This window comes from Pinus tabuliformis, chromosome 7, assembly GCF_031772625.1.
Source record: "Pinus tabuliformis cultivar Carrire ecotype Pingquan chromosome 7, CPIR1, whole genome shotgun sequence".
NCBI classification, from domain to species: Eukaryota; Viridiplantae; Streptophyta; class Pinopsida; order Pinales; family Pinaceae; genus Pinus; species Pinus tabuliformis.
In genome coordinates this window covers 1,079,122,712-1,079,143,523 of record NC_142293.1, presented here as the reverse complement: position 1 = coordinate 1,079,143,523, position 20,812 = coordinate 1,079,122,712, and the positions used below count along the sequence as shown (strand labels likewise).

At 41.0% G+C, this 20,812-nt stretch overlaps 1 protein-coding gene and 1 long non-coding RNA gene across 2 annotated transcripts in view; both read left to right on the top strand.

The window, feature by feature from the left end:
- LOC149251329 (uncharacterized) overlaps positions 1–20,812 on the top strand; it is a 74,417-nt gene that overhangs the window by 42,814 nt on the left and 10,791 nt on the right. The gene's annotated exons all lie outside the window — the stretch shown is intronic.
- Positions 1,998–20,418, top strand: LOC149251330 (uncharacterized). Its single transcript, XR_016266871.1, has 2 exons — positions 1,998–18,395; positions 18,544–20,418. It is a non-coding gene; the product is annotated as an uncharacterized LOC149251330 (long non-coding RNA).

The following is a 20,812-nucleotide window of genomic DNA, read 5'->3' as shown; positions in this document are numbered from 1 at the left end:
AAATTATAACTAATAATGCTTAAGTCTAAAATTCCTCCAATGTTCACTTCATAGAGCCCCTTTCAAAACTCTATAAAATAGACCTAATCTAACCTTAAAAATTTAACATCTCAACTCATGATTTCAGAGACTTACCTCTGAAATTCAACTTACCTTTTTGAGATTTTCGACCTCCTGAAACGAGCAGGGAAGTTCAGGACTAGGGTTTGGTTGGATTATCCTCTTTTTGTGTAGTTTTTTTTTTATTGTGCAAATTCTCTTCTTGCGTTTGGACTCAACCTATTTCCTGAGGGTAACATGTTTCTAAGGATACATTCACAAGTTCATGCATAGAGTTGGTGGATCAGTTACATGGATCCTTCTTTAGTTTGACTACAGGGTTGAGTGGCAGTTATGAGTGCAGATAGAACAAGTTGGGGCTTTAGTGTTTGATTGAAGTAAGGATGAGTTGTGACTCCGGTTATGATTGGAGAGAGAATCAGTTCGAACTCAGTTAACTTGTCAACTGCATGAGTTATAGATTTGTACGTGCCTATTATAGCATGGATCGAATCTATAAAGGAAGGACGAAGGCACATAATTATTCATTGTCGAGTTCACAAGTTTTGTGAGATCTCTTTGCTTGTGGTGTGCACAGTCTGGAGGAGCAAGGGTGCACGTGTTTGGAGGAGCCTTCCGCTAGGGAATAGGAGTAGCAGGTGCGCACAAAAATAGGAGCTTGGTGTGCTACAAAATAGGAGATTTTGTGCGCACAGAAATAGGCCCTAGTGCGCACAGAAATAGGGCTGCTGGTGTGCAAAGGTTTAGGAGCAGGGATCACAAGTTTTGCAGGGTAAGTCCAAGCTAGTACAACAAGAGAACAAGTCTGTTCTTAGTGTGACAAATTGCCTTGTAAGAGATTCAATTGCTCAAGCTCTATCAATAAAATACTACAGCAAAGAAGAGGGTTTTCCCAGTTGGGTTTGTTAATTTGGTAGCTCAGTGACAAATTCCAATCATTGGACTAGATTCCTCTTTCTGAGAGGACCAACACTGACTTTTGAAGCACTAAATTTGGTTAAGGAAAAATGTATTTTTGAAGTCAAGCCCACAAGTACATATTGTCAAGCTTGGCCCAAGGACAAATTGCCCCTCCTCCAACGCATATAAATTCAAGTGACCTCATACTCATTTGGACATCAACATATCTTCTCTTCTCTTTGAAATTTGAATGGTTCATACAGGTCCGAGGCAAATTTCATTTCACATGTGCTAGTGTCCAAGGAGACATTTTTTGCATTGACTTTTCCAGTTGGAAGGTTTAACTTTAGTTTGACAGAGTTTGACTTCATTATTTAGCTTGCTTTGATTGGAAAAATTCTGATTTCTTCAAGCCAAGTTGATTGGCACAAAAATCGAGGTGATCTAGGTTGTTTGACTGGCATTGACTTCAAGGTTGACTACAGAGAAAATTATAGATTTTGACCAGCGTTGACTTGGGTGATTTTGGCATTATTTGACTTTGATCTTGTAGGATGTTTGGGCAAGCCACATTATTTAGTATAGGAATCGGGGCAATCTAGGCAGTTTGACCACTGTTGACCACATGGATTTTGATCTCAAATTTCAGACCTGCATTGACCACAGTGCTCCTCTCTCCATTGACTAAGTTTGACTGTGGATTTCAAGACTGTTTTGACTGATCTTTGACCTACATTCAAGGCCGAGCTATTTGACGTTTGACCGAGCTATTGGAAGGCACTTTGACTGTTGATTGGTGGACTAGTTAGGGCAGATTTGGTTGTTGACTTTGATAGTATAGCAGATTTGACAGTTTGACTAAAGCTGACTTTTGAAGTTCATACTGATTGGATATTGGTTTGTCTATTTGAATAGTCAAAGTTTGACTCTGACTCTTATGGATTTGGGCTCATTGTACTCTCTGCTGAACATTTTATGACAATCTAATAGAAGAAGAATTTTCAAAGGGTTTCCCCCTTGTCTCTTGTTGTCATTGCATTTACTATTCTATCTTCAATTACTGTTGATCATTGGAAGAATTTATTGTTACTGAAGATTGCTTAATGAAGAATTGAATTGCGCTGAAGTAATTAACATAACGTAGAGCTGTGGAAAATTAACATGGTATTAGAGCTAAGGTGAAGGAAAATCCCAAAGGAGACAAGAGCTAAAGCAATCATCTTTGGAAAAGTTGAAGGAGTCTATCTAATCAAGTCAAGATGTCTACCTCAATTTTCAAGGAAGCTGAGAAGGTGGGAAACTCATCAAATTTTGCTGCTTGGAAGATTAGGTTGGAAATCATATCGGATGACAATGATGTTTGGGAGTACATACAAAGAAAAGTACCCGAGCCTCTGAAAAATGCTGCTGTTGCTGCTAAGAACAAGTACAAGAAAGGTGTGTTAAAAGAAAAGAAAATTATTGCTATTGGTTTACAAGATCCTTACTTGCCTATGTTGGAAATTTGGAGAAGTCTAAAGATATGTATGATAAACTGGTCGACATGTATGAGGTCAATAATTTGAATGAAATCATCTCTTTGAAAGATCAACTCAAATACATGAAAATGAATAAAGGAGAATTTGTGCAATGCTATATTATGAGGATATCTCGTCTTAAAGATCAATTGTAGAGAATTGGGGAGTCTGTACCGTATAGGGAGTTGGCGTTGGTAACCCTTAGAGGTCTCCCTCCTATTTGGAAAACGTTCATTACCACCAAAAGCAATAATAATAATTTCCTGTCATTTGATGAGCTTGTTGGAAAACCCAGTCGAGAAGAATCTAGGATGATTTCAAGAGGGAGAATCCAAAAACACGGAGAAGGAGAGTCCGCTGCATTTGTTACTTAAGACAAGAAGAAAAAGGGAAAAGGAAGACCATCTGGTTCAAATAGGCCCACTCTTGAGTCAAGGGACTCTAATACAAGATCAAGGGATATTGAATGTTACGATTGTCACAAGTGTGGTCACTATGCCCGAGACTGTCCAAGAAAGAGAGATGCTCCAAGACCCAACTGAAGCTACACCAATAACAGGTACAACGATAGAAGAAGTAATGATAGAAGAAGGTGAAATGATAGAAGTGGGAGAGACGATCAAAGGAGAAGAGATACTCCAAATGATCGTGAAGAAAGTCCTCGTCCTCAAAAGAAGTCAAGAAACTCTAGGTATGAAAGTAACGTAGCTACTAGTCAATCTGAATACATTCTTATTTCAACCCTTTCTGGTTCTTCTCCTCCAGATTCGTATAATAGTTCGCTGGTAGATAGTGGGGCTTCTAGACACCTCTCCGGGTATAAGGAATTCCTCTCAAATTTGGTTGAGAGGGAGACGAATTTGAAGATTATTCTTGGGGACAACACTTCATATCCTGTGAAGGGCTTTGGTTCTATTAAATTTCATTTGGATTATGGGGAATTTGTTTTGCTTCATAATGTGATGTATGTGATGAGGTTAAAGAAGAATTTGGTATCTATATCTGCTTTGGAGGACAAAGGAATGAGAGTAGCTTTCATCAATGGAAAGGTCCTCTCCTGGCTGAAGGAATTTTGAATGGAGATGATTTTACATTGGGATCTAGAGTTGAAGGACTCTATAGAGTCAATGGAAACCTCTTCTAGCAATGGTCCATGACACTAATTATCAAAGTGGGCTATGGCACCAAAGTAAAAGAAAGTCAAAGGGACCATTCCCCTCTAGTAGGATCAAGATCGATGATAATCCCAAAGAGAATGGAGTAGTTGTGAAAGAACATGTTTGGAAGGATGCTATGGATGAAGAATTGATTATGAAGAATGATGTATGGGATGTTGTTTCGAGACCTCAAGGAAAGTCTGATGCAACTTCAAAATGGCTATATAAGATAAAGCATGAAGCAAATGGAAGCATTGAAAAGTACAAGGAAGAAGTATGTATTGAGCAACCTCTGGGGTTTGAAGTACAGGGCAAGAAGACTCAATGGTAGCATTGGCTCCCTACCCGCTAGTAGAGATTCTCAGGTGGTAGCATTGGCTCCCTTCCCGAGTGGTAGCATTGGCTTCCCACTGGTAGAGATTCCATGGTGGTAGCGTTGGCTTCCCACTGGTAGAGATTCCCGTGTGGTAGCATTGGCTCCTCACTGGCAGAGATTCCTAGGTGGTAGCATTGGCACCCCGCTGACAGTTATTCCAGGTGGTAGCAGTGGCTTCCCGATGGATAGAGGGTGGTAGTTGAAGCTCCCCTATGATTCTTCTTTAGATTTGAGAATGATTCAGCAGATAGAGTTGAGCAGAGATGAGACATGATTTGATGACAAAGATACTTGCAATGATCACATGATGCAGTTGGAATTTCTCCCTAGCTGAGAGGGAGTGTTAATTTGACAACTCAATGAGAAATTCCCATCATTGGACTAGATTCCTCTTTCGGAAAAGACCAAAATTGACCTTTCAAGCACTAAATTTGGATAAGGAAAAATGTATTTTTGATGTCAAGCCCACATGTACACAAATTGTCAAGCTCGGCCTAAGGATAAATTGCCCCTCCTCTAACGCATATAAGTTCAAGTGACCTCAAGCTCATTTGGACATCAACACATCTTCTCTTATTCTCTCTGAAATTTGAATGGTTCGTACAGGTTTGAGGCAACTTTTATTTCACACGTGTGAGGGTCAAGAAGACATTTTTTGTGTTGACTTTTTCGCTGGAAAGTTTAACCTTAGTTTGGCCGAGTTTGACTTCATCATTTGACTTGCTTTCACTGGAAAAATTCTAGTTTATTCAAGCCGAGTTGATTGGCACAAAAATTGAGGTGATCTGGGCTGTTTGATTGGCATTGACTTCAGGGTTGACCCTAGATAAAATTACAAACTTTGACCAGTGTTGACTTGGGTGATTTTGGTATAATTTGACTTCGATCTTGTAGGAGAATTATTGTTTGGGCAGGGCACATTGTTTGGCACAAGAACCGCGGCAATCTGGGTATTTTTACCACTGTTGACCATAGGGATTGACCGTAGATTTTAGACCTACATTTACTGTAATCCTTCTTTATCCATTGACTAAGTTTGACCATCAATTTCAAGACTGTTTTGATTGATCTTTGACTTGCATTCAAGGCCGAGCTATTTGACCTTTGACCGAGCTATTGGAAGGCACTTTGACTATTCACTAGTGGACTGGTCAGGGCAGATTTGTCTGCTGTTGACTTTGACATTATAATAGATTTGACAATTTGAGTAAAGTTGACTTTTGAAGCTCATATTGATTGGATTTTGGTTTGTCTATTTGAATAGTCAAAGTTTGACTTTGACCCTTGTGGATTTTGGCTCATTATTCTCTCTGTTGAACATTTTATGACAATCTAATAAGTGAAGAAGTTTCAAAGGGATTTCCCCCTTGTGGGGTTTTTCCCTGGTCTTTGACCAAATCAGTGTCTCTTGTTGATGATCTTGATTATCTCCTGTTGTCATTGCATTTACTGTTCTATCTACAATTACTGTTGATCATCGGAAGAATTACTTGTTACAAAATATTGCTTAATGAAGAATTGAATTGGGCTAAAGTAATTGACATAACATAGAGCAGTGGAAAATTAACAGGGCTTCCCAAGAAATAAAGTGTGTAAATTTGTGTGACTGTGCTTTTATCTTTGTGTTTATATTCTGCTGCTTATCAATAAAAGAGCTCTATATCTTGGTGGTAGTAAATTTTGTTTCTGTATTGGTTACCTTGTTTTTAGTTATACACTTAGTAGTTGCAAAGTTCTACGGAAAATTAACATGGTATCAGAGCAGAGATAAGCATAAATAGCAACACTAAGTTGATCATTAGTGAAGAGTGCAGATCAAAGTTTTAAAGAAGCAGTTCTTGGGATAAGCAAGATGTCAATTCAAGGATTGAGGGCAAATCACTATTTAGAGGGAACCTCTAACTTCTGCTAATGTAATGAGCAAATATTAGTAGTGTTTGAAGATAATGGGGTGCTCGAGTTTATAAAGCAAGCCATAAATCCACCTCAAGATTGCCCAGTATAACAATAATGATACCCAAGGCGAGGAGGATCATTCTAGAATGGGTGAAGGACCATATCATTCCTCATCTCCATGGGAAGAAGACAACATTTGAGATGTTTAAGGCCATCTTAGATTTGTATCAGGGTTCTAGTGATGTCAGGAAGCTAGCTCTCACAGAGAAGCTAAGAAGTATCTGAATGAGCAAAGGAGAGCCCATAGTCACATATTTGTCAAAGTTCACTTAGGTTTGGGATGAGCCAGGTGTTGTGGGCGAGACAGTAGCAAAAAAAGGCCTTATGAGTCTTGCACTTTTTGGACTTGATAAGTCTTGGTATGGTTTCTAAGATGCAGTGAGTGGCGGAGAAAACTTTCCCAGTTGGGAAGGTTTTGGAGTGACTGCGTTTAAGAAGAAATACTGAGAGGGACGAGATGGTAGATCAGTGAAGACAAAGGACACGGAGAACTTTGCTCTGGCAAGCAAAGGTAGCAAAGCCAAGGGCAAGAAGGGAAAAGGCAAGGCTGAGATCAGTCAGAAGGGCAAGAAGAAGAAGGATCTAAATAGGATCAAGTGCTTCCATTGCCATGAGTTCGGGCACTATGCTACAAAGTGTCGTAACAGGAAGAAGGGGTCCAATAAGGGTCATGTGGCTGTATCAATTGAAGCAGACATGTTTGCTTCTTAGTTCGAGAAATACTTCTCATTGATAGCTTGCATGGCAAGATCAATAGGCAACAACACGTGGTATATTGATTTCAAAGCATCATTCCCCATGACCGGGAACAAGGAGTATTTCAGCCAACTGGAGGAGGACATGTAGGTTCATATTGAGCTAGGAGACAATGGCAAGTACGCAACTAGGGTAGTTGGTACTGCCAGCTTTGAGAGGGAGTCTATCTCAGAGATGTCCTTTATGTTCCATGCTTGAAGAAAAACCTTGTTTCAGTGGCAACCGTAGAGGACAAGGGTTATGATGTCATCTTCAACAGAGGTAAGGCTTACCTCAAGCATCTAGCTTCTGGATCAGTGAAGCAGATAGGTGTGAGGATGAAGAATCTCTACAAGTTGTAGGTTGAGACTTGTGCAACCTTGAGCAGTAGGTGGATAGAGCAAATATGTAGGGGAATTTTGGTACAGGCGCATGGGACACTTGCACCGTGAGGCGCTGAAGATCCTACAACAGATAGCCATAGGGCTACCACAATACAACCTTGACAAGAATGGAGTGTGCAAGGGGTGCACGCTTGGAAAGTATGCCAAGTCATCTTTCCAGGGCTGATACGACAGAGCCAAAGGGATTTTGGAGCTGGTGCATTCAGATGTATGCAGGCTTTTTTCTTCTCCATCATTTATGAGACACATGTATTATGTTACTTTCATAGATGATTATTTTCGGAAAACTTGGATATTTTTTATGAAGAAGAAGGATGAGGTCTTAACCAAGTTCATGGAGTTTAAGGCCTTGGTAGAAAACCAGACTGGGAAGAAGATCAAAGCAGTGAGGAGTGACAATGGTGGGGAATATATCTCCAATGCCTTCAAGGACTTGTGTGCCAAGGAGGGCATTAGGAGAGAGTTGACAACACCCCATAACCCTCAATAGAATGGGGTGGCTGAGAGGAAAAATTGCAACATAATTGGAGCGGTCAAGGCCATGTTGCATGATTAGGGATTGCCTATGTCCTTGTGGGTAGAGGCATGCAACACTGCAATATTTTTGCAGAACAAGACTCCACACAGGGTGCTTGGACAAGTTACACCAGAGGAGGTTTTAACAGGTAAGAAAACCAGATTGGGAAGAAGATCAAAGCAGCGAGGAGTGACAATGGTAGGGAATATATCTCCAATTCCTTCAAGGACTTGTGTGCCAAGGAGGGCATCAGGGGAGAGTTGACAACACCCCATAACCCTCAAGGCTAAGAGGAAGAATTGCAACATAGTTGGAGCGGCGAAGGCCATGTTGCATGATTAAGGATTGCCTATGTTCTTGTGGGTAGAGGCATGCAACACTGCAATATTTTTGCAGAACAGGAGTCCACACAGGGTGCTTGGACGAGTTACACCAGAGGAGGCTTTCACAGGTAAGAAGCTTAATGTTTCGCACTTCTGTATCTTTGGCACAAAAGTTCACTGCCATGTGTACGAAGACAACAGGGAGATGCTAGAGCCCACTACAAAAAAGGGTGTTTTCGTGGGTTATAGTGAGACATCTCAGACGTACAGGGTGTATATTCCATCACTCAAGAAGACAATTATTAGGCGGGACATGAGGTTTATGGAGGACAAAGCTTTGAGGGAGTCCTTAGAGTGAGAGCAAGTTGGAGTACCTGAGGAGGAGCTACTCATTCCGAAGGAGGAGCCTCAGCCAGGATCACAGATTGAGTCTCAGCCAGGTGGCAAGAGGGCTGAATAACATGATTATGAGGAGGGGAGACTAGAACGAGATCAAGAAACTACTCAGTTAGAGACTCCTAACATAGGGAGAAAGGGAGCTAAGTAGGATGACAGGTTGGTTCAGGAGGCCCAATATCATATTGAGGCTTCTAACTCTATGTTTAGGTAGAGCAAGCAACCACAGAGGTACACAGGTTATATTGGCACTGATGACAGAGCTGGTGGACACAAAGCCTTCTTGTTATGAGGAGGCAACCTCTCGGCAGGATGCCATGGTGGAGAAATATTCCTCCATCACGAAGAATGATGTTTGGGAGATTGTGCCACAACCAGAGGACAAATTAGTAGCATAGTTTTAAAAACCGGGACTAGTGACTGGACCGGTCCACCTAATAAACCAGGTTTCAAACTGGATCCGGTCAAACTGGGACTGGTCATATCTCAATAAACTGGTTTAAAAAAAATTACATTAAATAATTAATTTTTAATGAAAAAAACTATTTTAAGATATAAAACCATGTTTCCAAGCTAAAAGAGACAAAATATGCAAAGTTTTCTCATCTATATACCATGTAAAGGTGAATATGTCAAAATGGCACTGAGTGCAATACATATCATCGACAAGATACATAAGCAATGAGGCTCTAAATGGCTTATAAAGTCCAAAGACAATGCTACAGGCTATGAGCCATTGGCCTACTACAAGACTACAAGTCTACACATGATCAATCATCAAATTCATCACCATTACTAGACATAGGATCATTAATAGGAGCTACATAGACATCATCTGGTTCAAAGTCTGAGGATGCCTAACCTCATCTGTAATCTCAGTAGTAACACTGCCACCAATAACAATAGAAGTGGACCTAATGGAAGCATGAGTTGGTTGAGCTGCACGACTAGTACCTTCCATTGGTTGTTTGCCTTTGCTTGATGCGACTACTAATCCCGGTTCTGATGGCGCTACCAAATCTTCTTCATCCCCCCCAATGCCATGTCAATATCAAGTGAAAATCCTTACCTGGAAATGCGAACTAGCTTCCTTAGCCTCCTCTTGAAGATGCCAACTCTACTAACAACTCCAAACTATCTCCAAAATAGCACCAACTCCAACTCCAAGCCTCCAAGATGATTACTCCAACAAAAACTCAACACTTTCCAAGCTCCCAATCAAACTCACAAAAGCTCCAAATGAGATGTGTGACGCAAATGAGGGGGGTGAGCTCCTTTTAAAGGCTTGGAGAGGGTGTTTTTGAAGGGAAACAACCCTCACTTTCCCTCCAAAACAACCAGGAAGCTTCCAAAATGACATTGTGTGGGTATGTCGCGACCTTGGCAATGGACTGACCGGTTTAGGACGAAACCGACTTGTTTGACCATAAACCGACGGGTTTTGTCCTAAATCGGTTGGTTTGGTCTGGTTTTTGTGGTTTTTTGGAGAATTCAACGCTTAAACCTAGTTTTGTTCGACCCGATTGCCCGATGAACTGGCCGGTTTGACCAGTTTCCAATTCATGCCAGCCAGTTTTTAAAACTATGATCAGTAGTAGGCTTGTGTTGGGTGTACAAGGTGAAGCATGGAGCAGATGGGAGTGTGGAGAAGTACAAGGCCAAGTTTGTGGCCAAGGGCTTCTCACAAATTAAGGGCATAGACTATGATGAGACCTTTGCCCCAGTAGCACGATATTCATCCATCAGGACGATTTTGCAGCACAGATGGGGTGGAAGATCCACCAGATGGACGTGAAGACAACATTCCTCAACGATGTTGTTGAGGAGATTTATATGGAGCAACTAGAGGGGTTTGAGTAGTTCAGTAGAGACACACATGTGTAAGCTAACGAGAGCTCTTTATCGTCTCAAGCAGGCTCTAAGAACATGGTACACTTGTATTGACAACTACCTTTGAGGATTGGGCTTCACTAAGAGTGAGGCGAATCCCAACTTGTACTACATCATGATTGGAGGGATTTTGCTCATTCTAGTGCTCTATGTTGATGAACTTATATTGACTGGAGCAGATAACTTGATTCAGGATTGCAAGGTAGACCTTGCAAGGGTGTTTGAGATGAAGGATATATGGCTTATGCACTATTCCCTTGGATTGGAGGTTTGGCAGGGACCAGGGTGATGATGAGATCTTCTTGGGACAAGGCAAGTACATACAAGAGATTCTCAGGAGGTTTCATACGAGGATTGCAGGCCCATGGCTACGCCTCTAGTCACAAACTGGAGGAAGGTGGATGCTGGTAGAGTAGAGCGATTAGATGATCCATTATATTGGCAGCTCATCGAGTTGTTAATGTATTTGGTCAATGCACAATCTGATATTTGTTTTGCAGTAAACCAGTTGAGTCAGTTCATGATGGAATAGACCAAAGTTCACTGGGTTGTTGCGAAGCATGTTTTGAGTTATCTCAGAGGCACAACATATTATGGATTATGGTACAAATAAGTTTATGGGTTGAGGCTTGAGGGCTTCACAGATGCAAATTGGGCACAGTGCTCAACGGATTGGAAGAGTACTTCAGATTGTGTCTTCAACATTGTGTTAGTAGTTGTTTCTTTGTTTAGTAAGAAGCAGAGATCAATTGCACTCAGTTCAATAGAGGCAGAGTACATGGCTGCCAGTTTGGAAGCGTGTGAGGCTATTTGGATGAGGAAGTTGCTTGTGGGACTTGTTACCACTCAAACCAACAGGGGACCTAAAAGGAGTTCCTAAGAGGGCAACTGCTAGGTTAAGGGCAGTGGTGGAGGCTTAGCCCATTGTCCCCACAACTAAGTCTCCCTGCTCTTTACGGATTTTCACCAATGGGAGGAGTCCCAGTAGTGTATGGATTCACTTGTAAAGTATATGTCAATAATGGATAGGTGAGAAGTGACCCTGAAAACCCTTTCCCAAGGATGGAGTGAAGAGTGGAGCTTGCTTGCTATTTAAGCAAGGGACTTGGTCCACCAGGGATAAGAGGTGAGGATAGGCTTATGAACAATTTTCTCAATCCCTACAATCCTTGGGAAACTTGGATTCCCAAATGGTTCTTGACAAATAGTCTTTATTGGGAAGTGGGACCGCACGTGGTCAAGTGGACCCGCCCCAGGTTCGGGGATGGAATGTAGCAACCAATGATGTTCCTATCCTGGACAAGGTGAGGGGAAATGACCAAACAAGAATACTTTCTTCAAAAGGTTGAATTGATCCTATTGAGGTCTAGCCTTGGGGATGCTTAGGCACAATTCGATCCTAGAGCTAGGGCCTGAGATTCTCGAAGATTCCATTGTTAGAGTTGCCTCAAATTTGGAGGAGAGTGAGGGGACCCACCAATGCAGTAGCCTATAGGAGATTGAGTTTTTTCCTTGGGTTAATTCCCGGAAAATTGATGCCCTAGGTGACCAAATGGCCTAGACTTGGGGAAAATGAGGAAAATGGTTAGAAGAGGGTTGAAATGATCACCCTTTTTGAGGGTTTAGTGCCTAGTTCACTTGGGGATATGGTGTTAAGGATAATGATGAGTAAGAACTTGGTTTCTTGATCAAGGAGGCTCCGAAAATCAACTTCGTCCAATGTTGAGAGAAGGAAAAGAAAAGTGACTTTCAAGCATTTATACTTTAAAGCAAATGATGCAAGCTTCTCGAGATAAATAAATCTCTAGGACATTTCATTCATATAACATTGGCCCATACATTAAATTAGCTAAAACATGCTCAATTCCACATTTCGATAATGCAACAACTAGCCTTAATTTTAGCAGTATGCAACAAAAAGTGCAATAGCATCAAAATTTACTTACAACGTTAGAGTATATCCAACCAACATTTCGTTTGCTCAATAAAGCTCCAAGACAAGAGAAATAGCCCTAATCCATACATCAAAATTCATCCATCTCCAAAAATATCCACCAAGGAAAAGTGCAAAAATTCTCTATGATTAGAGAGATCCCAAGTCAAGTGATGATACAAATGAATGTACCTAACATCAATATATAGCCTCTTAAGGAATTCAAATTAGCCTATGGGCCTACATTAGCCCCTAATGATAAAATAATGTGCAAATAAAACCCCTATTGGTGACAAGCCCACCAAAATAGATTTCAAATGCAAAAATAAGCCTCACAAGGGGCCAAATAATAATATGTGCATGTCGTAGGGCCCTCCGAAGGCTCAATAATATTCCGAAGTTCCATATTGAGGAATAAATTCCTCAGAATATGATGGACAAGGGCGTGGCCCCTTGTTCTCCAAGTAGTAGACCTGTGGTGCTCCCATTGGGTCTGAGGGCTCAAAAATGACCCCATGGGTCTCCATATGAATCGGAGATGCCTGTAGATCTTCTACAAGGGTCCGAGTAATGGATTGCATGCTACCATGATATTGTACAAGTCCTGGGACATCTGCCAAGAGTGTGGGGCTCTTGTGGGGGCTTGTTAGGCATAATGTACGAAGCATATCACCATCATCCCAAAAGTGGATCGCTAGTAGCCTCTAAACATTCGTGAAGATCCTTGTAGTGCTGTCTGTTGCTGTGGAGGGCCATGGCTCTCTATGCACACCCCACATGTGCCGATGTAGACCTCTATGGGTTAGGATCCCATATAGGGAGACCAAACCCCAATGGAAACCGCCTGTAATCTTGCATGAGATCCAATGCGTCCCCTAGGCTTCTAGTACAACCAATCATTAAAATAATCGGGTAAAAGAGCTTACAAATCATGGATAACAAAGTGGGCACTTCATAATGGCATGCCCTTCCATAGTGGGCTTTGGAATGTGCTAGTGTCTCCAAGCTCCAAAGGGGGTTAGCCAAGTACCTTATTGGGTGGTTTCAACCCTTAAAGGGGATAGTATGGCTAAGGTACATCCCTCTAATGGGGGTGGCAAGTGACAAACAAGTGAGATGGAATAGGGAATGAGAGGGGCAACCCTGGGCCACATAGTGGGGCATAGGGGTAGCTAGATAAGGGAAAGCCCACACCTGGGTATGTAATGTATAGGAGGGAGCAATCGTGGTACATGAGGTGTCCTGACCTTGATTTTTCCACCCTTCTTTATATGCCTTTTTCCTTTTATGAATTTTCTTTAATTAACTGCTCGGGGCTCAAAGGAAAAGAGCATGATGTGTAAGATATAACAGTGATTACCCCCTTTTAGGTAGGGCAGTTCATTGCCCTCCAGGGGTTGGGACAATCATGGGTTTTTGAATGATAAAGGATGCTCATCTAGGGCCTATGGAACCAGAGTGATGGACAATGATTGGGGTAGAGCTCATGTAATGGCTTTTGCCCATGTGCTAATTATTTTTGTCCTGGCTAGCTTTTGCATTTTGTGGTACAATTTCTTGTTAAATGTGGCCATTTATGCATTTCACTTTTTCTTTTAATTGCTTCAACCTCTGGGGCATTATTTTAGGCTTGACCCAAGGTGGGGGGCAAGGGGATAGGGAGGCTAGCCCTATTGGACCCAGAATGGGAATGTGGAACTAGGTGGGAGAAAAGATGAATGGGGGTATAGTGAGTGGAAAGGGAGTAATATGTGCAGATAAAGGAGTGGGACCACGCACCCAAAGTCGGGTTTTCCCAAGTAGTACCACCCTAGAACCAAATGATCAATAAAGGAGATTCCACAGGAGTAAGATCCAAGGGTAACAACCAAAAGAGATCAAGGGGACAAGAGCACAAACTAAGCCCACTCTTTCTGCCAAATCCCCCCATTAATCCACACCCAGAAGAATCCATGATAAGTAAACCCAATACACAATTACCAAATGAGAAGACATACCTTTAGATTTGGGAGGCCCACCTTCAGACATACGATCAATACAGGTGGGTGAGGGACCACATGGCTGGCTCAGGTGGCAGAGAATGGCACAACGAGCTAGTGTGAGGCATCAAGGGGCTGCTCGCTGCCGGTTGAGCTCATCATGGAGAAAAATTTCTCTTGGGGATATCACCCACAAAGTGGTGGGTAACAAGACTTTCCAAATAGGGGATGGAGCCTACTGTGATACATATGGAGCCTACTGTGATACATTGTGACAATCAGAGTTGCATTAAGCTCTCTGAGAATCAATGTTTCATGATCGCTCCAAGCATATAGAGATTGTGTGCAGAAAGGGATAGTGAAGTTATCGTACACATTCCAACAGAGGAGCAGACAACAAATATTTTGACAAAGGCATTGGCAAGAAGCAGTTTTGTCTATTTCAGAGACAAGTTGGGAGCTGTACAAAATCCCTTCTTTGCTAAGAGGGAGTGTTGAAAATTGTAGTGAGTGGAAGGTCTTCTCTAGCTTGTGCCTTAGCCAAAAAGACCATGAGTTTGTCTTTCCTTTGACCATGGAGTGAGTTCATGGAGATGGTGAGTTTATTTCCAGTTTGAAGGAATAATATTCACAAGTTCACGCGTAGTGTTGGAGGATCACTTAACTGAATCCTTCTTCAGTTTGACTACAGGATCGAGTGGTAGTTATGAGTGCAGATAGAACAAGTTGGAGCTTCAGCCTTTAATTGAAGTAAGGACGAGTTATGACTCCAGTTATGATTGGAGAGAGAATCAATTTGAACTCAGTATACTTGTTAACCACACGAGTTTTAAATTTGTACTTGCCTATTATAACATGGATCGAATCTATAAAGGAAGGACGAAGGCACATAATTATTCATTGTTGAGTTCACAAGTTCTGTGAGATCTTTTTGCTTGTGGTGTGTGCAGTCTTGAGGAGCAAGTGTGTGGAGGAGCTTTGCGCTAGGGAATAGGAGCAGAAGGTGCGCACAGAAATAGGATCTTGGTGCGCTACAAAATAGGAGATTTTGTGCACACAGAAATAGGCCCTAGTGCACACGGAAATAGGGCTGCTGGTGCACAAAGGTTTAGGAGCAGGGATCACAAATTTTGCAGGGTGAGTCCAAGCTAGTACAGCAAGAGAACAAGTCTGTTCTCAGTGTGACAGATTGCCTTGTAAGAGATTCAATTGCTCAAGCTCTATCAATAAAATACTACAGCAAAGAAGAGGGTTTTCCCAGTTCGGTTTCCCAAGAAATCAAGTGTGTAAATCTGTGTGACTGTGTTTTTATCTATATATTCCGTTGCTTATCAGTTAAAGAACTCTGTATCTTGGTGGTAGTAAATTTGGTTTCATTATTAATTACCTTGTTTTCAGTTAAGTAATTGGAGAGTTCTATGGAAAATTAACATTGGGATACCAAGGAACATCAGCTCAGATAGGGGTACTAGATTTCTCACAACACCAAATTAGAAAGGTGTACAACTTTCCATCATATAGATGGGTAGACAGGATAAGTCAACAGGCATTGGTTCAGCTTTTGAGGGTTTACGATCAGAAAAATTCAAAGATTTTGGATGAAAATTTGATTTATATTCAACACTCTTATAATAGAGAGCTCTACACTTCTATTGGTAAGTCTCCTTTTGAAATTTTCTTTGGGTATTTGCCACCTTTTCCCTTGGATGTCTTATATGGACAACAAGGAGTGAATGGAAGAAATCATAAGATATGCATTGAAAGTAGAAAAAAATGTTGAAAAGATTAGGGAGATTCATTTACAAGTAAATGGGAGATCGAAGAAATTTCAGGAAAAGTACAGAGCCAGACATGATCAGCACAGAATTGAGAAAATATTCAGTGGGAGACAGAGTTTGGTTGCATATAGATTCTAAACAAAGAAAGGCTACAGATTCTTTGTAAGAAGATCAAGGCTCTATGTTTTGGACCTTTTGAAGTATTGGAGGAGGTGGGTGATATTGCCTATAGACTTAGACTACCCTCATATATGCACATTTACTCAATAGTGAATATGATCGGCTACAAGGGAAGGCCCGTTGGTTCTTGGAAAAATATTTCACCTATACAAGAGCATATGGTTTTATTGGTGTTTCTCATAGGCTTCCCAAGTTTGTATTAGATTGACATTGTTGATGGAATTTTGTTGACAGTATGTAGACCATATCATTCAATTCTAGAATGCCTACCTCACATGGTTCATGACTCTGCTCTTCACCCTTTGACGGCAGACCATACAAAATATTGAACATTTAGAGTCCACTGCTTGGATGGTCTTTGAATTTGGTTTTGATTTCGAGGTCACTTAATTTCCATTCTATGATCCTTTAGATTTGTTAGACACTCGTGAAGATCAAAATAAAAATCACCTGGACTGCAATTTCTTATGCGCAAGAAGAATTGGTAAGGAATCCCAGAGATTGGGATCAGTTCTGGAGGAGGTAAGCAAGTTTTAACTCTGACAGTGAAGTTGCTTCAGTGAGCATGGTTTTTTGAAAGCTTAGATGGTGAGTTTGGTTTTGAAATGGCAATTGGGAAAATGATGAAGATGAAGATTGAGGAGATGGCGAGGTTGAGCTACTCAGGCCATGTGGGCAGAAATATGAGCTGTCTACCATCTTTTTCAACTGTTGCTTTTGTTTTATGCACCCAACATACTTTGCCCACTGTACAAATTCTTCAGATTCTGTTTCAAATTGTGCAGACTCCAAGTGAGTCTCCTCCTACACGAACAAATGAGAGAAACACTAAATCTTCTTCATCAGTCTTCTCAAAATACTGTTGGCAACAGAAGTAGTTCTCTGTAGAATCAAACACCACAAAAATCTGCAATATCCAGGGATGGAGGTGGAGGAGGAGATAGATCATAGGGGAGATCCACATAAAAATGATCCGAAAGGAAAGACTCTCATGAATAGGGTTTCCCTCTTCCTAAAAGACATAAACTGGAGATGCTTCAGAAGATAAGGGGAAGTCTATAATTAATGCTTTTGAATATGTATTACTAGTGGAGAGGTTAGACCTTTAAGAGCATGTAATTCGAAATCCTCTAGCTTTTGATATGACAGTCCAACTGTTCAATCAACTGGTAGTACCCAAGGTCTCTCTTGATATTGTTGAGTTCAATTATTCTGCTACTTATCTGGATCAGAATACTGGGACTTCTCTGTAAAAGCTGCTAAAAAAAGCAAAATCTGATTTTCAGCTTATTCAGCAATCTGTGAACTTGTCTGAGTTCTTGCTCTTGATTCTGTTTGCTTCATGCAATCTGCTGTGCAGAGTGCCAAATGAAGCTTTGTGAAGAAGGATTGAAGAATTGAAGCCACTTCTATGCATGAACTTTTGGTGAATTTCCTTTGGCTATTCAGTCTACATCTGGTTTTGTCTTCTGGAGCTAATATTTTGCATCTGATATCTCTTTGGATGTTCCTTTATCACCTGTAATTCAAAAGGCTTGACATGCCAAATTGTTCCTCACTAGCATAAAGGATACTATCAGTTGGGTTGTGGAAGAAAATATAAAAGCCATGATGAAGACTTGGATCACAGCTTCAGAGCTGCAAGAGATTAGGAAATTAATGCTATGTAGAATAAGAAATTTAGGAGCACTATAGCTACTAAGAGCCTTCCATGCTGAATGAAGTTCTAACAGTAAGTTAATTCTGTGATGATCTCATGTGCTAAGGCGTGTGAAGCTTACAGTGTATTTTCAAATGCTAATCTGTTTGATATTTTCCACTCATGGGAGAGGAGAATACAATGGATGAAAACAGCTGTTGATTGCTTTGTTGGATTGGAGTCTGAATGCATTGGTCTCTTTTCAGGAGTAAAAGGTAAAATTTCTGATTTTGGTTTCATGTCTATCTGGACAAATGATCAGTTGGTGCCTAAGGCTACATATTCTGAAGTGGTTGAATAATTAAAAGTTACTTTGTTGAAAGGATTTGAGTCTTGGCCTCATGTTTTCAAAGAGGATATGATAAACTTGGGTATGTGGCCTAACTTTGGTGTTCAATTGATGATTGTTTTTGTGGAAGGGACACTCTAGGCTATTGAATGCCTAGAGGATGAGGTGGCTAATAAGGTCACAGCTTACCCAATGTACTTCTGTGATGGAAAGACCAAATGGCATTGTGTATCTGGAGGAAAGAAAGACACTGGCACTTCTGCTGTTACATTTGTCAGACACTCAACTAATTTTAGTGTTACTCAGGTCAGTTTCAACTGGCCTAACTAATTTTTTCTTGAAATCTCTATGTACGTGAATTGCTTTTGTGGAAGAGACACTCTAGGCTATTGAACTCCTAGAGGATGAGGTGGCTGAAATCAGAGCTTACACAATGTACTTCTGTGATGGAAAGACCGAATCTCATAGCGTATCTGGAGGAAAGAAAGACTATTATGAGAGACCACTGGCACTTCTGCTGTTACAGCCTACAGGTGTCAGACTCAAACTAATTTTAGTGTAGTCAGGTCAGTTTCAGCTGGCCTAACTACCTTTTTATTGAAATCTGCATGTATGTGAATTGCTGCTGGGAGAACAACTGTTTTCCGTTTTTCTGAACGATTTTGCCCCAAATTATAGAATCAATGGTTTTACTGGAACCCACAGAATTGCAGCATTTTCTTGAAGTCACAGTCCCCTCCCTTGCTTAAATTGCTTCTTCAGATTTTGTATTAGATTTTCAAGCAGAGGCCCAAATATATGTACTGTGCATTTTTGGATTTCATTTTGAAGTATCTAATACAATGGGCTATTGTTTGGCATATCAGTTGATCAGATTTTGATGAATTTGTGGTTTTGCTCGATCCACATATATGAGTTATTCATCTTTCTGTTGTTTATTATCTCACTGCACTCTTCTCTTTTCTGTGAAGTGGTGGCATTAGTTTTATGCGCTTTAAGTGAGTTTTATTTCTCATTTTGCTATAGAAGAATAAACTTCACATAACCTTAAGGGCATTGGACATAAATAGACCCGATAGACCAAAAATTTCAACAACAAAAATTGGACTGATGAGAAGAAGAATACACAGAAACACATAGATTCTAAATAAGACTGATGCAGTCATAGGGCAGAACCCCAGACCCCAGATGCACACAATAGACCAGAACTGACCCAGAACATGCATACAAACAAGAACCTTAGATGCATGATTGGCACAGAATGTGCTTTCAGACAAAAACATGTACATACATGCCAGCCAAAGGCACGATTCAGAATGCATACAGAACAAATGCAAATACAAATTTTAGACAACGCCATGCATAAGACATAGCAGTTAGGGCATGGAGTATAAATTTCAGACAGTATTTAACAGAGGACAGACACATTGAGGCATGCCTGCAGAAGAATTTCTGACCACCACTGCAAACCCGATCCAACCTGATTTGTGACCAGTGACATAGCACATATACAAACTGCATGAAGAGAAAAGCTGAACATGGACATTGAGATAGGAGGTATTTTCAGGAGTTTTATAACAAATGCATTATTTTCAGAAGTTTCATACAGAAAAGTTCTGTTTATTCTCTTTCTGAAAACGAAAGCTCCTTTGGAAAAAATTGACGGGCACAACTTCCATACGTGGATGGTGAACACTGAAAACCCAAGTGCACTTAATGCACAAAAGATGTTGGGGTATAGTCAATGGTGCTGACCCCAAACCCACACAGCCAGACCATAATCATAGAATGGAAGAATAAGGATGAAAAATCACAATCAATTATAGGACTGGTTGTATCTGATTCTGTGTTGCATCAACTTGCTAGCTTTTGGGGCTTCTCTGAAAGTTTTTACACCAGGTTTGGTGGTGCTTTATGAGATTTTGGGTACATGTTGTATGATCAACCCTAGGATGTCCGTGATGGGTTTGCATATTGGAGATAGCTTACTCAATGGTTGCTTGATCTCAGTTGGGTACTTGCATGACATTCTTCCTTAGGGCATTGGAGATCTTCGAACAGCTTTGTGAAATTCAACATGTTGGTCTTATGGAGGAGTTTGCTTGCTTGGAGAATGCTCTGCACTGCAGGATTCTTTGGCATTCAAGAGGAGGGCATTGAGCTCTAGATAACATGGTTACATGGGGTAGCTTGGATGCTTGCATGGAGGCTTGTAGTTGACTCAGGGACACCTAGGTTGCGACAATGTTCATATAAGGGGAGTGGATCCAATGGAGTACATTGGCATTTAGGAGGGCGTTGAGCCCTAGATAACATGGGGTAGCTTGGATGCTTGCATGGAGGCTTGTAGTTGACTTAGGGATGCCTAGGTTGTGACAATGTTTATATAAAGGGAGTACATGGTTTGGGAGGTTCATTGGAGTTATTGGCAGCTTTACGAAGAGCATTGGATACAACTACATATCTCGTGGAGTGCCCTTGCACTGGAGCTTTGCTTGTGGATGACATCACCTTGGAGCTTGACATGTGCACCCTTGCACTGTAGCCATCCACATGTGAGAGCCTAGATGGTGGCTTTGTAGGTTGTTTGTAAATAGTAAATACATAGGCTCGCATATTTGTTGTTTGCCTTCCTCACCTCTCATATATATAGAGGAAGGAGAGCATTGTTTTATGGTCATTCGTTCTTATCAGTCGTGTTAGAGATGTGACTAAGAAGAGCG